The sequence below is a fragment of the Vicugna pacos genome, unplaced genomic scaffold (genome assembly GCF_048564905.1).
Source record: "Vicugna pacos unplaced genomic scaffold, VicPac4 scaffold_21, whole genome shotgun sequence".
Classification (NCBI taxonomy): Eukaryota; Metazoa; Chordata; class Mammalia; order Artiodactyla; family Camelidae; genus Vicugna; species Vicugna pacos.
Genome location: NW_027328742.1, coordinates 23,148,602 through 23,164,337, shown reverse-complemented (window position 1 = coordinate 23,164,337; position 15,736 = coordinate 23,148,602).

Genomic DNA, 15,736 nt, shown 5'->3' with positions numbered 1-15,736 from the left:
CACACACTTATCTCTCAGAACTGAGCATGTGGAGAGACGTTCGTTTATCCAGCACAAATGGAGCGGGTTGCAGGGGAAACCCTTACTCTGGATTCTCAGTCTGTTCCCTAGTGCCGGTTTGGAGTTCCTGCCGTTTTCACTGTAAAACCGAGTTGGAGCTTGGACCTCCCCATATATATGTATGGAGTGGAGTTTGCAACTGAAAAGAAACTTTGTGTTCCCTTCAAGCTAGCTGAAGGACGGTTTTCACACACACTTATCTCTCAGAACTGAGCATGTGTTGAGACGTTCGTTCATCCAGCACAAAGGGAGCGGGTTGCAGGAGAAACCATTACTCTGGTTTCTCAGTCTGTTTCCTAGTGCCGGTTTGAAGTGCCTGCAGTTTTCACTGTAAAACCGAGTTGGAGCTTGGACCTCCCCATATATATGTATGGAGTGCAGTTTGCAACTGAAACGAAACTTTGTGTTCCCTTCAAGCTAGCTGAAGGACGGCTTCCACACACACTAATCTCTCAGAACTGAGCATGTGGAGAGACGTTCGTTCATCCAGCACAAAGGGAGCGGGTTGCAGGAGAAACCCTTACTCTGGATTCTCAGTCTGTTCCCTAGTGCCGGTTTGAAGTGCCTGCCGTTTTCACTGTAAAACCGAGTTGGAGCTTGCACCTCCCCATATATATGTATGGAGTGGAGTTTGCAACTGAAAAGAAACTTTGTGTTCCCTTCAAGCTAGCTGAAGGACGGCTTTCACACACACTTATCTCTCAGAACTGAGCATGTGGAGAGACGTTCGTTCATCCAGCACAAAGGGAATGGGTTGCAGGAGAAACCCTTACTCTGGTTTCTCAGTCTGTTTCCTAATGCCGGTTTGATGTGCCTGCCGTTTTCACTGTAAACCCGAGGTGGAGCTTGGACCTCCCCATATATATGTATGGACTGGAGTTTGCAACTGAAAAGAAACTTTGTGTTCCCTTCAAGCTAGCTGAAGGACGGCTTTCACACACACTTATCTCTCAGAACTGAGCATGTGGAGAGACGTTCGTTCATCCAGCACAAAGGGAGCGGTTTGCAGGAGAAACCCTTACTCTAGTTTCTCAGTCTGTTTCCTAGTGCCGGTTTGAAGTTCCTGCCGTTTTCACTGTAAAACCGAGTTGGAGCTTGGACCTCCACATATATATGTATGGAGTGGTGTTTGCTACTGAAAAGGAACTTTGTGTTCCCTTCAAGCTAGGTGAAGGACGACTTTCACATACACTTATCTCTCAGAACTGAGCATGTGGAGAGACGTTCGTTCATCCAGCACAAAGGGAGCGGGTTGCAGGAGAAACCATTACTCTGGATTCTCAGTCTGTTCCCTAGTGCCGGTTTGAAGTGCCTGCCGTTTTCACTGTAAAACCGAGTTGGAGCTTGGACCTCCCCATATATATGTATGGAGTGGAGTTTGCAACTGAAAAGAAACTTTGTGTTCCCTTCAAGCTAGCTGAAGGACGGCTTTCACACACACTTATCTCTCAGAACTGAGCATGCGGAGAGACGTTCGTTCATCCAGCACAAAGGGAACGGGTTGCAGGAGAAACCCTTACTCTGGTTTCTCAGTCTGTTTCCTAGTGCCGGTATGAAGTGCCTGCCGTTTTCACTGTAAAACCGAGTTGGAGCTTGGACCTCCCCATATATATGTATGGAGTGTAGTTTGCAACTGAAAAGAAACTTTGTGTTCCCTTCAAGCTAGGTGAAGGACGGCTTTCACACACACTTATCTCTCAGAACTGAGCATGTGGAGAGACGTTCGTTCATCCAGCAAAAATGGAACGGGTTGCAGGAGAAACCCTTACTCTGGTTTCTCAGTCTGTTTCCTAGTGCCGGTTTGAAGTGCCTGCCGTTTTCACTGTAAACCCGAGTTGGAGCTTGGACCTCCCCATATATATGCATGGAGTGGAGTTTACAACTGATAAGAAACTTTGTGTTCTCTTCAAGCTAGCTGAAGTACGGCTTTCACACACACTTATCTCTCAGAACTGAGCATGTGGAGAGACGTTCGTTCATCCAGCACAAAGGGAGCGGGTTGCAGGAGAAACCCTTACTCTGGATTCTCAGTCTGTTCCCTAGTGCCGGTTTGAAGTTCCTGCCGTTTTCACTGTAAAACCGAGTTGGAGCTTGCACCTCCCCATATATATGTATGGAGTGGAGTTTGCAACTGAAAAGAAACTTTGTGTTCCCTTCAAGCTAGCTGAAGGACGGCTTTCACACACACTTATCTCTCAGAACTGAGCATGTGGAGAGACGTTCGTTCATCCAGCACAAAGGGAATGGGTTGCAGGAGAAACCCTTACTCTGGTTTCTCAGTCTGTTTCCTAATGCCGGTTTGATGTGCCTGCCGTTTTCACTGTAAACCCGAGGTGGAGCTTGGACCTCCCCATATATATGTATGGACTGGAGTTTGCAACTGAAAAGAAACTTTGTGTTCCCTTCAAGCTAGCTGAAGGACGGCTTTCACACACACTTATCTCTCAGAACTGAGCATGTGGAGAGACGTTCGTTCATCCAGCACAAAGGGAGCGGTTTGCAGGAGAAACCCTTACTCTGGTTTCTCAGTCTGTTTCCTAGTGCCGGTTTGAAGTTCCTGCCGTTTTCACTGTAAAACCGAGTTGGAGCTTGGACCTCCACATATATATGTATGGAGTGGAGTTTGCTACTGAAAAGGAACTTTGTGTTCCCTTCAAGCTAGGTGAAGGACGACTTTCACATACACTTATCTCTCAGAACTGAGCATGTGGAGAGACGTTCGTTCATCCAGCACAAAGGGAGCGGGTTGCAGGGAAACCCTTACTCTGGATTCTCAGTCTGTTCCCTAGTGCCGGTTAGAAGTGCCTGCCGTTTTCACTGTAAAACCGAGTTGGAGCTTGGACCTCCCCATATATATGTATGGAGTGGAGTTTGCAACTGAAAAGAAACTTTGTGTTCCCTTCAAGCTAGCTGAAGGACGGCTTTCACACACACTTATCTCTCAGAACTGAGCATGCGGAGAGACGTTCGTTCATCCAGCACAAAGGGAACGGGTTGCAGGAGAAACCCTTACTCTGGTTTCTCAGTCTGTTTCCTAGTGCAGGTATAAAGTGCCTGCCGTTTTCACTGTAAAACCGAGTTGGAGCTTGGACCTCCCCATATATATGTATGGAGTGCAGTTTGCAACTGAAAAGAAACTTTGTGTTCCCTTCAAGCTAGGTGAAGGACGGCTTTCACACACACTTATCTCTCAGAACTGAGCATGTGGAGAGACGTTCGTTCATCCAGCAAAAATGGAACGGGTTGCAGGAGAAACCCTTACTCTGGTTTCTCAGTCTGTTTCCTAGTGCCGGTTTGAAGTGCCTGCCGTTTTCACTGTAAACCCGAGTTGGAGCTTGGACCTCCCCATATATATGTATGGAGTGGAGTTTACAACTGATAAGAAACTTTGTGTTCTCTTCAAGCTAGCTGAAGTACGGCTTTCACACACACTTATCTCTCAGAACTGAGCATGTGGAGAGACGTTCGTTCATCCAGCACAAATGGAGCGGGTTGCAGGGGAAACCCTTACTCTGGATTCTCAGTCTGTTCCCTAGTGCCGGTTTGGAGTTCCTGCCGTTTTCACTGTAAAACCGAGTTGGACCTTGGACCTCCCCATATATATGTATGGAGTGGAGTTTGCAACTGAAAAGAAACTTTGTGTTCCCTTCAAGCTAGCTGAAGGGCGGCTTTCACACACACTTATCTCTCAGAACTGAGCATGTGTTGAGACGTTCGTTCATCCAGCACAAAGGGAACGGGTTGCAGGAGAAACCATTACTCTGGTTTCTCAGTCTGTTTCCTAGTGCCGGTTTGAAGTGCCTGCAGTTTTCACTGTAAAACCGAGTTCGAGCTTGGACCTCCCCATATATATGTATGGAGTGCAGTTTGCAACTGAAACGAAACTTTGTGTTCCCTTCAAGCTAGCTGAAGGACGGCTTCCACACACACTTATCTCTCAGAACTGAGCATGTGGAGAGACGTTCGTTCATCCAGCACAAAGGGAATGGGTTGCAGGAGAAACCCTTACTCTGGTTTCTCAGTCTGTTTCCTAATGCCGGTTTGATGTGCCTGCCGTTTTCACTGTAAACCCGAGGTGGAGCTTGGACCTCCCCATATATATGTATGGACTGGAGTTTGCAACTGAAAAGAAACTTTGTGTTCCCTTCAAGCTAGCTGATGGACGGCTTTCACACACACTTATCTCTCAGAACTGAGCATGTGGAGAGACGTTCGTTCATCCAGCACAAAGGGAGCGGTTTGCAGGAGAAACCCTTACTCTGGATTCTCAGTCTGTTTCCTTGTGCCGGTTTGAGGTTCCTGCCGTTTTCACTGTAAAACCGAGTTGGAGCTTGGACCTCCCCATATATATGTATGGAGTGGAGTTTGCTACTGAAAAGGAACTTTGTGTTCCCTTCAAGCTAGGTGAAGGACGACTTTCACATACACTTATCTCTCAGAACTGAGCATGTGGAGAGACGTTCGTTCATCCAGCACAAAGGGAGCGGGTTGCAGGGAAACCCTTACTCTGGATTCTCAGTCTGTTCCCTAGTGCCGGTTTGAAGTGCCTGCCGTTTTCACTGTAAAACCGTGTTGGAGCTTGGACCTCCCCATATATATGTATGGAGTGGAGTTTGCAACTGAAAAGAAACTTTGTGTTCCCTTCAAGCTAGCTGAAGGACGGCTTTCACACACACTTATCTCTCAGAACTGAGCATGCGGAGAGACGTTCGTTCATCCAGCACAAAGGGAACGGGTTGCAGGAGAAACCCTTACTCTGGTTTCTCAGTCTGTTTCCTAGTGCCGGTTTGAAGTGCCTGCCGTTTTCACTGTAAAACCGAGTTGTAGCTTGGACCTCCCCATATATATGTATGGAGTGGAGTTTGCAACTGAAAAGAAACTTTGTGTTCCCTTCAAGCTAGCTGAAGGACGGCTTTCACACACACTAATCTCTCAGAACTGAGTATGTGGAGAGATGTTCTTTCATCCAGCACAAAGGGAACGGGATGCAGGAGAAAATCTTACTCTGTTTTCTCAGTCTTTTTCCTAGTGCCGGTTTGAAGTGCCTGCCGTTTTCACTGTAAAACCGAGTTGGAGCTTGGACATCCCCATATATATGTATGGAGTGGAGTTTGCAACTGAAAAGAAACTTTGTGTTCCCTTCAAGCTAGCTGAAGGACGGCTTTCACACACACTTATCTCTCAGAACTGAGCATGTGGAGAGACGTTCGTTCATCCAGCACAAATGGAACGGGTTGCAGGTGAAACCCTTACTCTGGTTTCTCAGTCTGTTTCCTAGTGCCGGTTTGAAGTGCCTGCCGTTTTCACTGTAAAACCGAGTTGGAGCTTGGACCTCCCCATATATATGTATGGAGTGGAGTTTGCAACTGAAAAGAAACTTTGTGTTCCCTTCAAGCTAGCTGAAGGAAGGCTTTCACACACACTTATCTCTCAGAACTGAGCATGTGGAGAGACGTTCGTTCATCCAGCACAAAGGGAGCGGGTTGCAGGAGAAACCCTTACTCTGGATTCTCAGTCTGTTCCCTAGTGCCGGTTTGAAGTGCCTGCCGTTTTCACTGTAAAACCGAGTTTGAGCTTGCACCTCCCCATATATATGTATGGAGTGGAGTTTGCAACTGAAAAGAAACTTTGTGTTCCCTTCAAGCTAGCTGAAGGACGGCTTTCACACACACTTATCTCTCAGAACTGAGCATGTGGAGAGACGTTCGTTCATCCAGCACCAAGGGAACGGGTTGCAGGAGCAACCCTTACTCTGGTTTCTCAGTCTGTTTCCTAGTGCCGGTTTGAAGTGCCTGCCGTTTTCACTGTAAAACCGAGTTGGAGCTTGGACCTCCCCATATATATGTATGGAGTGGAGTTTGCTACTGAAAAGGAACATTGTGTTCCCTTCAAGCTAGGTGAAGGACGACTTTCACACAAACTTATCTCTCAGAACTGAGCATGTGGAGAGACGTTCGTTCATACAGCAAAAAGGGAGCAGGTTGCAGGAGAAACCCTTACTCTGGATTCTCAGTCTGTTCCCTAGTGCCGGTTTGAAGTGCCTGCCGTTTTCACTGTAAAACCGAGTTGGAGCTTGGACATCCCCATATATATGTATGGAGTGGAGTTTGCAACTGAAAATAAACTTTGTGTTCCCTTCAAGCTAGCTGAAGGACGGCTTTCACACACACTTATCTCTCAGAACTGAGCATGTGGAGAGACGTTCGTTCATCCAGCACAAAGGAACGGGTTGCAGGAGAAACCCTTACTCTGGTTTCTCAGTCTGTTTCCTAATGCCGGTTTGAAGTGCCTGCCGTTTTCACTGTAAAACCGAGTTGGAGCTTGGACCTCCCCATATATATGTATGGAGTGGAGTTTGCTACTGAAAAGGAACTTTGTGTTCCCTTCAAGCTAGGTGAAGGACGACTTTCACATACACTTATCTCTCAGAACTGAGCATGTGGAGAGACGTTCGTTCATCCAGCACAAAGGGAGCGGGTTGCAGGAGAAACCCTTACTCTGGATTCTCAGTCTGTTCCCTAGTGCCGGTTTGAAGTGCCTGCCGTTTTCACTGTAAAACCGAGTTGGAGCTTGGACATCCCCATATATATGTATGGAGTGGAGTTTGCAACAGAAAATAAACTTTGTGTTCCCTTCAAGCTAGCTGAAGGACGGCTTTCACACACACTTATCTCTCAGAACTGAGCATGTGGAGAGACGTTCGTTCATCCAGCACAAAGGGAACGGGTTGCAGGAGAAACCCTTACTCTGGTTTCTCAGTCTGTTTCCTAATGCCGGTTTGATGTGCCTGCCGTTTTCAATGTAAACCCGAGTTGGAGCTTGGACCTCCCCATAAATATGTATGGAGTGGAGTTTGCAACTGAAAAGAAACTTTGTGTTCCCTTCAAACTAGCTGAAGGACGGCTTTCACACACACTTATCTCTCAGAACTGAGCATGTGGAGAGACGTTCGTTCATCCAGCACAAAGGGAGCGGGTTGCAGGAGAAACCCTTACTCTAGATTCTCAGTCTGTTCCCTAGTGCCGGTTTGAAGTTCCTGCCGTTTTCACTGTAAAACCGAGTTGGAGCTTGTTCTTCCCCATATATATGTATGGAGTGCAGTTTGCAACTGAAAAGAAACTTTGTGTTCCCTTCAAACTAGTGAAGGACGGCTTTCACACACACTTATCTCTCAGAAATGAGCATGTGGAGAGACGTTCGTTCATCCAGCACAAAGGGAGCGGGTTGCAGGAGAAACCTTTACTCTGGATTCTCAGTCTTTTCCCTAGTGCCGGTTTGAAGTGCCTGCCGTTTTCACTGTAAAACCGAGTTGGAGCTTGGACATCCCCATATATATGTATGGAGTGGAGTTTGCAACTGAAAAGAAACTTTGTGTTCCCTTCAAGCTAGCTGAAGGACGGCTTTCACACACACTTGTCTCTCAGAACTGAGCATGTGGAGAGACGTTCGTTCATCCAGCACAAAGGGAACGGGTTGCAGGAGAAACCCTTACTCTGGTTTCTCAGTCTGTTTCCTAGTGCCGGTTTGAAGTGCCTGCCGTTTTCACTGTAAATTCGAGTTGGTGCTTGGACCACCCCATATATATGTATGGAGTGCAGTTTGCAACTGAAAAGAAACTTTGTGTTCCCTTCAAGCTAGCTGAAGGACGGCTTTCACACACACTTATCTCTCAGAACTGAGCATGTGGAGAGACGTTCGTTCATTCAGCACAAAGGGAACGGGTTGCAGGAGAAACCCTTACTCTGGTTTCTCAGTATGTTTCCTAGTGCCGGTTTGAAGTGCCTGCCATTTTCACTGTAAAACCGAGTTGTAGCTTGGACCTCCCCATATATATGTATGGAGTGGAGTTTGCAACTGAAAAGAAACTTTGTGTTCCCTTCAAGCTAGGTGAAGGACGGCTTTCACACACACTAATCTCTCAGAACTGAGTATGTGGAGAGATGTTCTTTCATCCAGCACAAAGGGAACGGGATGCAGGAGAAAATCTTACTCTGGTTTCTCAGTCTTTTTCCTAGTGCCGGTTTGAAGTGCCTGCCGTTTTCACTGTAAAACCGAGTTGGAGCTTGGACATCCCCATATATATGTATGGAGTGGAGTTTGCAACTGAAAAGAAACTTTGTGTTCCCTTCAAGCTAGCTGAAGGACGGCTTTCACACACACTTATCTCTCAGAACTGAGCATGTGGAGAGACGTTCGTTCATCCAGCACAAATGGAACGGGTTGCAGGAGAAACCCTTACTCTGGTTTCTCAGTATGTTTCCTAGTGCCGGTTTGAAGTGCCTGCCATTTTCACTGTAAAACCGAGTTGTAGCTTGGACCTCCCCATATATATGTATGGAGTGGAGTTTGCAACTGAAAAGAAACTTTGTGTTCCCTTCAAGCTAGGTGAAGGACGGCTTTCACACACACTAATCTCTCAGAACTGAGTATGTGGAGAGATGTTCTTTCATCCAGCACAAAGGGAACGGGATGCAGGAGAAAATCTTACTCTGGTTTCTCAGTCTTTTTCCTAGTGCCGGTTTGAAGTGCCTGCCGTTTTCACTGTAAAACCGAGTTGGAGCTTGGACATCCCCATATATATGTATGGAGTGGAGTTTGCAACTGAAAAGAAACTTTGTGTTCCCTTCAAGCTAGCTGAAGGACGGCTTTCACACACACTTATCTCTCAGAACTGAGCATGTGGAGAGACGTTCGTTCATCCAGCACAAAGGGAGCGGGTTGCAGGAGAAACCCTTACTCTGGATTCTCAGTCTGTTCCCTAGATCCGGTTTGAAGTGCCTGCCGTTTTCACTATAAAACCGATTTGGAGCTTGGATATCCCCATATATATGTATGGAGTGGAGTTTGCAACTGAAAAGAAACTTTGTGTTCCCTTCAAGCTAGGTGAAGGACGGCTTTCACACACACTTATCTCTCAGAACTGAGCATGTGGAGAGACGTTCGTTCATCCAGCACAAAGGAAGCGGGTTGCAGGAGAAACCCTTACTCTGGTTTCTCAGTCTGTTTCCTAGTGCCGGTTTGAAGTGCCTGCCGTTTTCACTGTAAAACCGAGTTGGAGCTTGGACCTCCCCATATATATGTATGGAGTGGAGTTTGCAACTGAAAAGAAACTTTGAGTTCCCTTCAAGCTAGCTGAAGGACGGCTTTCAAACACACTTATCTCTCAGAACTGAGCATGTGGAGAGACGTTCGTTCATCCAGCACAAAGGGAGCGGGTTGCAGGAGAAACCCTTACTCTGGATTCTCAGTCTGTTCCCTAGTGCCGGTATGAAGTTCCTGCCGTTTTCACTGTAAAACCGATTTGGAGCTTGCACCTCCCCATATATATGTATGGAGTGGAGTTTGCAACTGAAAAGAAACTTTGTGTTCCCTTCAAGCTAGCTGAAGGACGGCTTTCACACACACTTTTCTCTCAGAACTGAGCATGTGGAGAGACATTCGTTCATCCAGCACCAAGGGAACGGGTTGCAGGAGCAACCCTTACTCTGGTTTCTCAGTCTGTTTCCTAGTGCCGGTTTGAAGTGCCTGCCGTTTTCACTGTAAACCCGAGTTGGAGCTTGGACCTCCCCATAAATATGTATGGACTGGAGTTTGCAACTGAAAAGAAACTTTGTGTTCCCTTCAAGCTAGCTGAAGGACGGCTTTCACACACACTTATCTCTCAGAACTGAGCATGTGGAGAGACGTTCGTTCATCCAGCACAAAGGGAGCGGGTTGCAGGAGAAACCCTTACTCTAGATTCTCAGTCTGTTCCCTAGTGCCTGTTTGAAGTTCCTGCCGTTTTCACTGTAAAACCGTGTTGGAGCTTGTTCTTAACCATATATATGTATGGAGTGCAGTTTGCAACTGAAAAGAAACTTTGTGTTCCCGTCAAGCTAGTGAAGGACGGCTTTCACACACACTTATCTCTCAGAAATGAGCATGTGGAGAGACGTTCGTTCATCCAGCACAAAGGGAGCGGGTTGCAGGAGAAACCCTTACTCTGCATTCTCAGTCTGTTCCCTAGTGCCGGTTTGAAGTGCCTGCCGTTTTCACTGTAAAACCGAGTTGGAGCTTGGACATCCCCATATATATGTATGGAGTGGAGTTTGCAACTGAAAAGAAACTTTGTGTTCCCTTCAAGCTAGCTGAAGGACGGCTTTCACACACACTTGTCTCTCAGAACTGAGCATGTGGAGAGACGTTCGTTCACCCAGCACAAATGGAACGGGTTGCAGGTGAAACCCTTACTCTGGTTTCTCAGTCTGTTTCCTAGTGCCGGTTTGAAGTGCCTGCCGTTTTCACTGTAAAACCGAGTTGGAGCTTGGACCTCCCCATATATATGTATGGAGTGGAGTTTGCAACTGAAAAGAAACTTTGTGTTCCCTTCAAGCTAGCTGAAGGACGGCTTTCACACACACTTATCTCTCAGAACTGAGCATGTGGAGAGACGTTCGTTCATCCAGCACAAAGGGAGCGGGTTGCAGGAGAAACCCTTACTCTGGATTCTCAGTCTGTTCCCTAGAGCCGGTTTGAAGTGCCTGCCGTTTTCACTATAAAATCGATTTGGAGCTTGGACATCCCCATATATATGTATGGAGTGGAGTTTGCAACTGAAAAGAAACTTTGTGTTCCCTTCAAGCTAGGTGAAGGACGGCTTTCACACACACTTATCTTTCAGAACTGAGCATGTGGAGAGACGTTCGTTCATCCAGCACAAAGGGAGCGGGTTGCAGGAGAAACCCTTACTCTGGTTTCTCAGTCTGTTTCCTAGTGCCGGTTTGAAGTGCCTGCCGTTTTCACTGTAAAACCGAGTTGGAGCTTGGACCTCCCCATATATATGTATGGAGTGGAGTTTGCAACTGAAAAGAAACTTTGTGTTCCCTTCAAGCTAGCTGAAGGACGGCTTTCAAACACACTTATCTCTCAGAACTGAGCATGTGGAGAGACGTTCGTTCATCCAGCACAAAGGGAGCGGGTTGCAGGAGAAACCCTTACTCTGGATTCTCAGTCTGTTCCCTAGTGCCGGTTTGAAGTTCCTGCCGTTTTCACTGTAAAACCGAGTTGGAGCTTGCACCTCCCCATATATATGTATGGAGTGGAGTTTGCAACTGAAAAGAAACTTTGTGTTCCCTTCAAGCTAGCTGAAGGACGGCTTTCACACACACTTATCTCTCAGAACTGAGCATGTGGAGAGACGTTCGTTCATCCAGCACAAAGGGAACGGGTTGCAGGAGAAACCCTTACTCTGGTTTCTCAGTCTGTTTCCTAGTGCCGGTTTGATGTGCCTTCCGTTTTCACTGTAAAACCGAGTTGGAGCTTGGACCTCCCCATATATATATATATGGAGAGCAGTTTGCAACTGAAAAGAAATTTTGTGTTCCCTTCAAGCTAGCTGAAGGACGGCTTTCACACACACTTATCTCTCAGAACTGAGCATGTGGAGAGACGTTCGTTCATCCAGCACCAAGGGAACGGGTTGCAGGAGCAACCCTTACTCTGGTTTCTCAGTCTGTTTCCTAGTGCCGGTTTGAAGTGCCTGCCGTTTTCACTGTAAAACCGAGTTGGAGCTTGTACCTCCCCATATATATGTATGGAGTGGAGTTTGCTTCTGAAAAGGAACATTGTGTTCCCTTCAAGCTAGGTGAAGGACGACTTTCACACAAACTTATCTCTCAGAACTGAGCATGTGGAGAGACGTTCGTTCATACAGCAAAAAGGGAGCAGGTTGCAGGAGAAACCCTTACTCTGGATTCTCAGTCTGTTCCCTAGTGCCGGTTTGAAGTGCCTGCCGTTTTCACTGTAAAACCGAGTTGGAGCTTGGACATCCCCATATATATGTATGGAGTGGAGTTTGCAACTGAAAATAAACTTTGTGTTCCCTTCAATCTAGCTGAAGGACGGCTTTCACACAAACTTATCTCTCAGAACTGAGCATGTGGAGAGACGTTCGTTCATCCAGCACAAAGGGAACGGGTTGCAGGAGAAAATCTTTCTCTGGTTTCTCAGTCTTTTTCCTAGTGCCTGTTTGAAGTGCCTGCCCATTTCACTGTAAAACCGAGTTGGATCTTGGACATCCCCATATATATGTATGGAGTGGAGTTTGCAACTGAAAAGAAACTTTGTGTTCCCTTCAAGCTAGCTGAAGGACGGCTTTCACACACACTTATCTCTCAGAACTGAGCATGTGGAGAGACGTTCGTTCATCCAGCACAAAGGGAACGGGTTGCAGGAGAAACCCATACTCTGGTTTATCAGTCTGTTTCCTAGTGCCGGTTTGAAGTGCCTGCCGTTTTCACTGTAAAACCGAGTTGGAGCTTGGACCTCCCCATATATATGTATGGAGTGCATTTTGCAACTGAAAAGAAACTTTGTGTTCCCTTCAAGCTAGGTGAAGGACGGCTTTCACACACACTTATCTCTCAGAACTGAGCATGTGGCGAGACGTTCGTTCATCCAGCACAAAGGGAAAGGTTTGAAGGAGAAAATCTTTCTCTGGTTTCTCAGTCTGTTTCCTAGTGCCGGTTTGAAGTGCCTGCCGTTTTCACTGTAAAACCGAGTTGGAGCTTGGACCTCCCCATATATATGTATGGAGTGGAGTTTGCAACTGAAAATAAACTTTGTGTTCCCTTCAAGCTAGCTGAAGGCCGGCTTTCACACACACTTATCTCTCAGAACTGAGCATGTGGAGAGACGTTCGTTCATCCAGCACAAAGGGAGCGGGTTGCAGGAGTAACCCTTACTCTGGATTCTCAGTCTGTTCCCTAGTGCCGGTTTGAAGTGCCTGCCGTTTTCACTGTAAAACCGAGTTGGAGCTTGGACCTCCCCATATATATGTATGGAGTGGAGTTTGCAACTGAAAAGAAACTTGGTGTTCCCTTCAAGCTAGCTGAAGGACGGCTTTCACACACACTTATCTCTCAGAACTGAGCATGTGGAGAGACGTTCGTTCATCCAGCACAAAGGGAACGGGTTGCAGGAGAAACCCTTACTCTGGTCTCTCAGTCTGTTTCCTAATGCCGGTTTGATGTGCCTGCCGTTTTCACTATAAACCCGAGTTGGAGCTTGGACCTCCCCATATATATGTATGGACTGGAGTTTGCAACTGAAAAGAAACTTTGTCTTCCCTTCAAGCTAGCTGAAGGACGGCTTTCACACACACTTATCTCTCAGAACTGAGCATGTGGAAAGACGTTCGTTCATCCAGCACAAAGTGAGCGGTTTGCAGGAGAAACCCTTACTCTAGATTCTCAGTCTGTTCCCTAGTGCCGGTTTGAAGTTCCTGCCGTTTTCACTGTAAAACCGAGTTGGAGCTTGGACCTCCCCATATATATGTATGGACTGGAGTTTGCAACTGAAAAGAAACTTTGTGTTCCCTTCAAGCTAGCTGAAGGACGGCTTTCACACACACTTATCTCTCAGAACTGAGCATGTGGAGAGACGTTCGTTCATCCAGCACAAACGGAAAGGGTTGCAGGAAAAACCCTTACTCTGGTTTCTCAGTCTGTTTCCTAGTGCCGGTTTGAAGTGCCTGCCGTTTTCACTGTAAAACCGAGTTGGAGCTTGGACCTCCCCATATATATGTATGGAGTGCAGTTTGCAACTGAAAAGAAACTTTCTGTTCCCTTCAAGCTAGCTGAAGGACGGCTTTCACACACACTTATCTCTCAGAACTGAGCATGTGGAGAGACGTTCGTTCATCCAGCACAAAGGGAACGGGTTGCAGGAGAAACCCTTACTCTGGTTTCTCAGTCTGTTTCCTAGTGCCGGTTTGAAGTGCCTGCCGTTTTCACTGTAAACCCGAGTTGGAGCTTGGACCTCCCCATATATATGTATGGAGTGGAGTTTGCTTCTGAAAAGGAACATTGTGTTCCCTTCAAGCTAGGTGAAGGACGACTTTCACACAAACTTATCTCTCAGAACTGAGCATGTGGAGAGACGTTCGTTCATACAGCAAAAAGGGAGCAGGTTGCAGGAGAAACCCTTACTCTGGATTCTCAGTCTGTTCCCTAGTGCCGGTTTGAAGTGCCTGCCGTTTTCACTGTAAAACCGAGTTGGAGCTTGGACATCCCCATATATATGTATGGAGTGGAGTTTGCAACTGAAAATAAACTTTGTGTTCCCTTCAATCTAGCTGAAGGACGGCTTTCACACAAACTTATCTCTCAGAACTGAGCATGTGGAGAGACGTTCGTTCATCCAGCACAAAGGGAACGGGTTGCAGGAGAAAATCTTTCTCTGGTTTCTCAGTCTTTTTCCTAGTGCCTGTTTGAAGTGCCTGCCCATTTCACTGTAAAACCGAGTTGGATCTTGGACATCCCCATATATATGTATGGAGTGGAGTTTGCAACTGAAAAGAAACTTTGTGTTCCCTTCAAGCTAGCTGAAGGACGGCTTTCACACACACTTATCTCTCAGAACTGAGCATGTGGAGAGACGTTCGTTCATCCAGCACAAAGGGAACGGGTTGCAGGAGAAACCCATACTCTGGTTTATCAGTCTGTTTCCTAGTGCCGGTTTGAAGTGCCTGCCGTTTTCACTGTAAAACCGAGTTGGAGCTTGGACCTCCCCATATATATGTATGGAGTGCATTTTGCAACTGAAAAGAAACTTTGTGTTCCCTTCAAGCTAGGTGAAGGACGGCTTTCACACACACTTATCTCTCAGAACTGAGCATGTGGCGAGACGTTCGTTCATCCAGCACAAAGGGAAAGGTTTGAAGGAGAAAATCTTTCTCTGGTTTCTCAGTCTGTTTCCTAGTGCCGGTTTGAAGTGCCTGCCGTTTTCACTGTAAAACCGAGTTGGAGCTTGGACCTCCCCATATATATGTATGGAGTGGAGTTTGCAACTGAAAATAAACTTTGTGTTCCCTTCAAGCTAGCTGAAGGCCGGCTTTCACACACACTTATCTCTCAGAACTGAGCATGTGGAGAGACGTTCGTTCATCCAGCACAAAGGGAGCGGGTTGCAGGAGTAACCCTTACTCTGGATTCTCAGTCTGTTCCCTAGTGCCGGTTTGAAGTGCCTGCCGTTTTCACTGTAAAACCGAGTTGGAGCTTGGACCTCCCCATATATATGTATGGAGTGGAGTTTGCAACTGAAAAGAAACTTGGTGTTCCCTTCAAGCTAGCTGAAGGACGGCTTTCACACACACTTATCTCTCAGAACTGAGCATGTGGAGAGACGTTCGTTCATCCAGCACAAAGGGAACGGGTTGCAGGAGAAACCCTTACTCTGGTCTCTCAGTCTGTTTCCTAATGCCGGTTTGATGTGCCTGCCGTTTTCACTATAAACCCGAGTTGGAGCTTGGACCTCCCCATATATATGTATGGACTGGAGTTTGCAACTGAAAAGAAACTTTGTCTTCCCTTCAAGCTAGCTGAAGGACGGCTTTCACACACACTTATCTCTCAGAACTGAGCATGTGGAAAGACGTTCGTTCATCCAGCACAAAGTGAGCGGTTTGCAGGAGAAACCCTTACTCTAGATTCTCAGTCTGTTCCCTAGTGCCGGTTTGAAGTTCCTGCCGTTTTCACTGTAAAACCGAGTTGGAGCTTGGACCTCCCCATATATATGTATGGACTGGAGTTTGCAACTGAAAAGAAACTTTGTGTTCCCTTCAAGCTAGCTGAAGGACGGCTTTCACACACACTTATCTCTCAGAACTGAGCATGTGGAGAGACGTTCGTTCATCCAG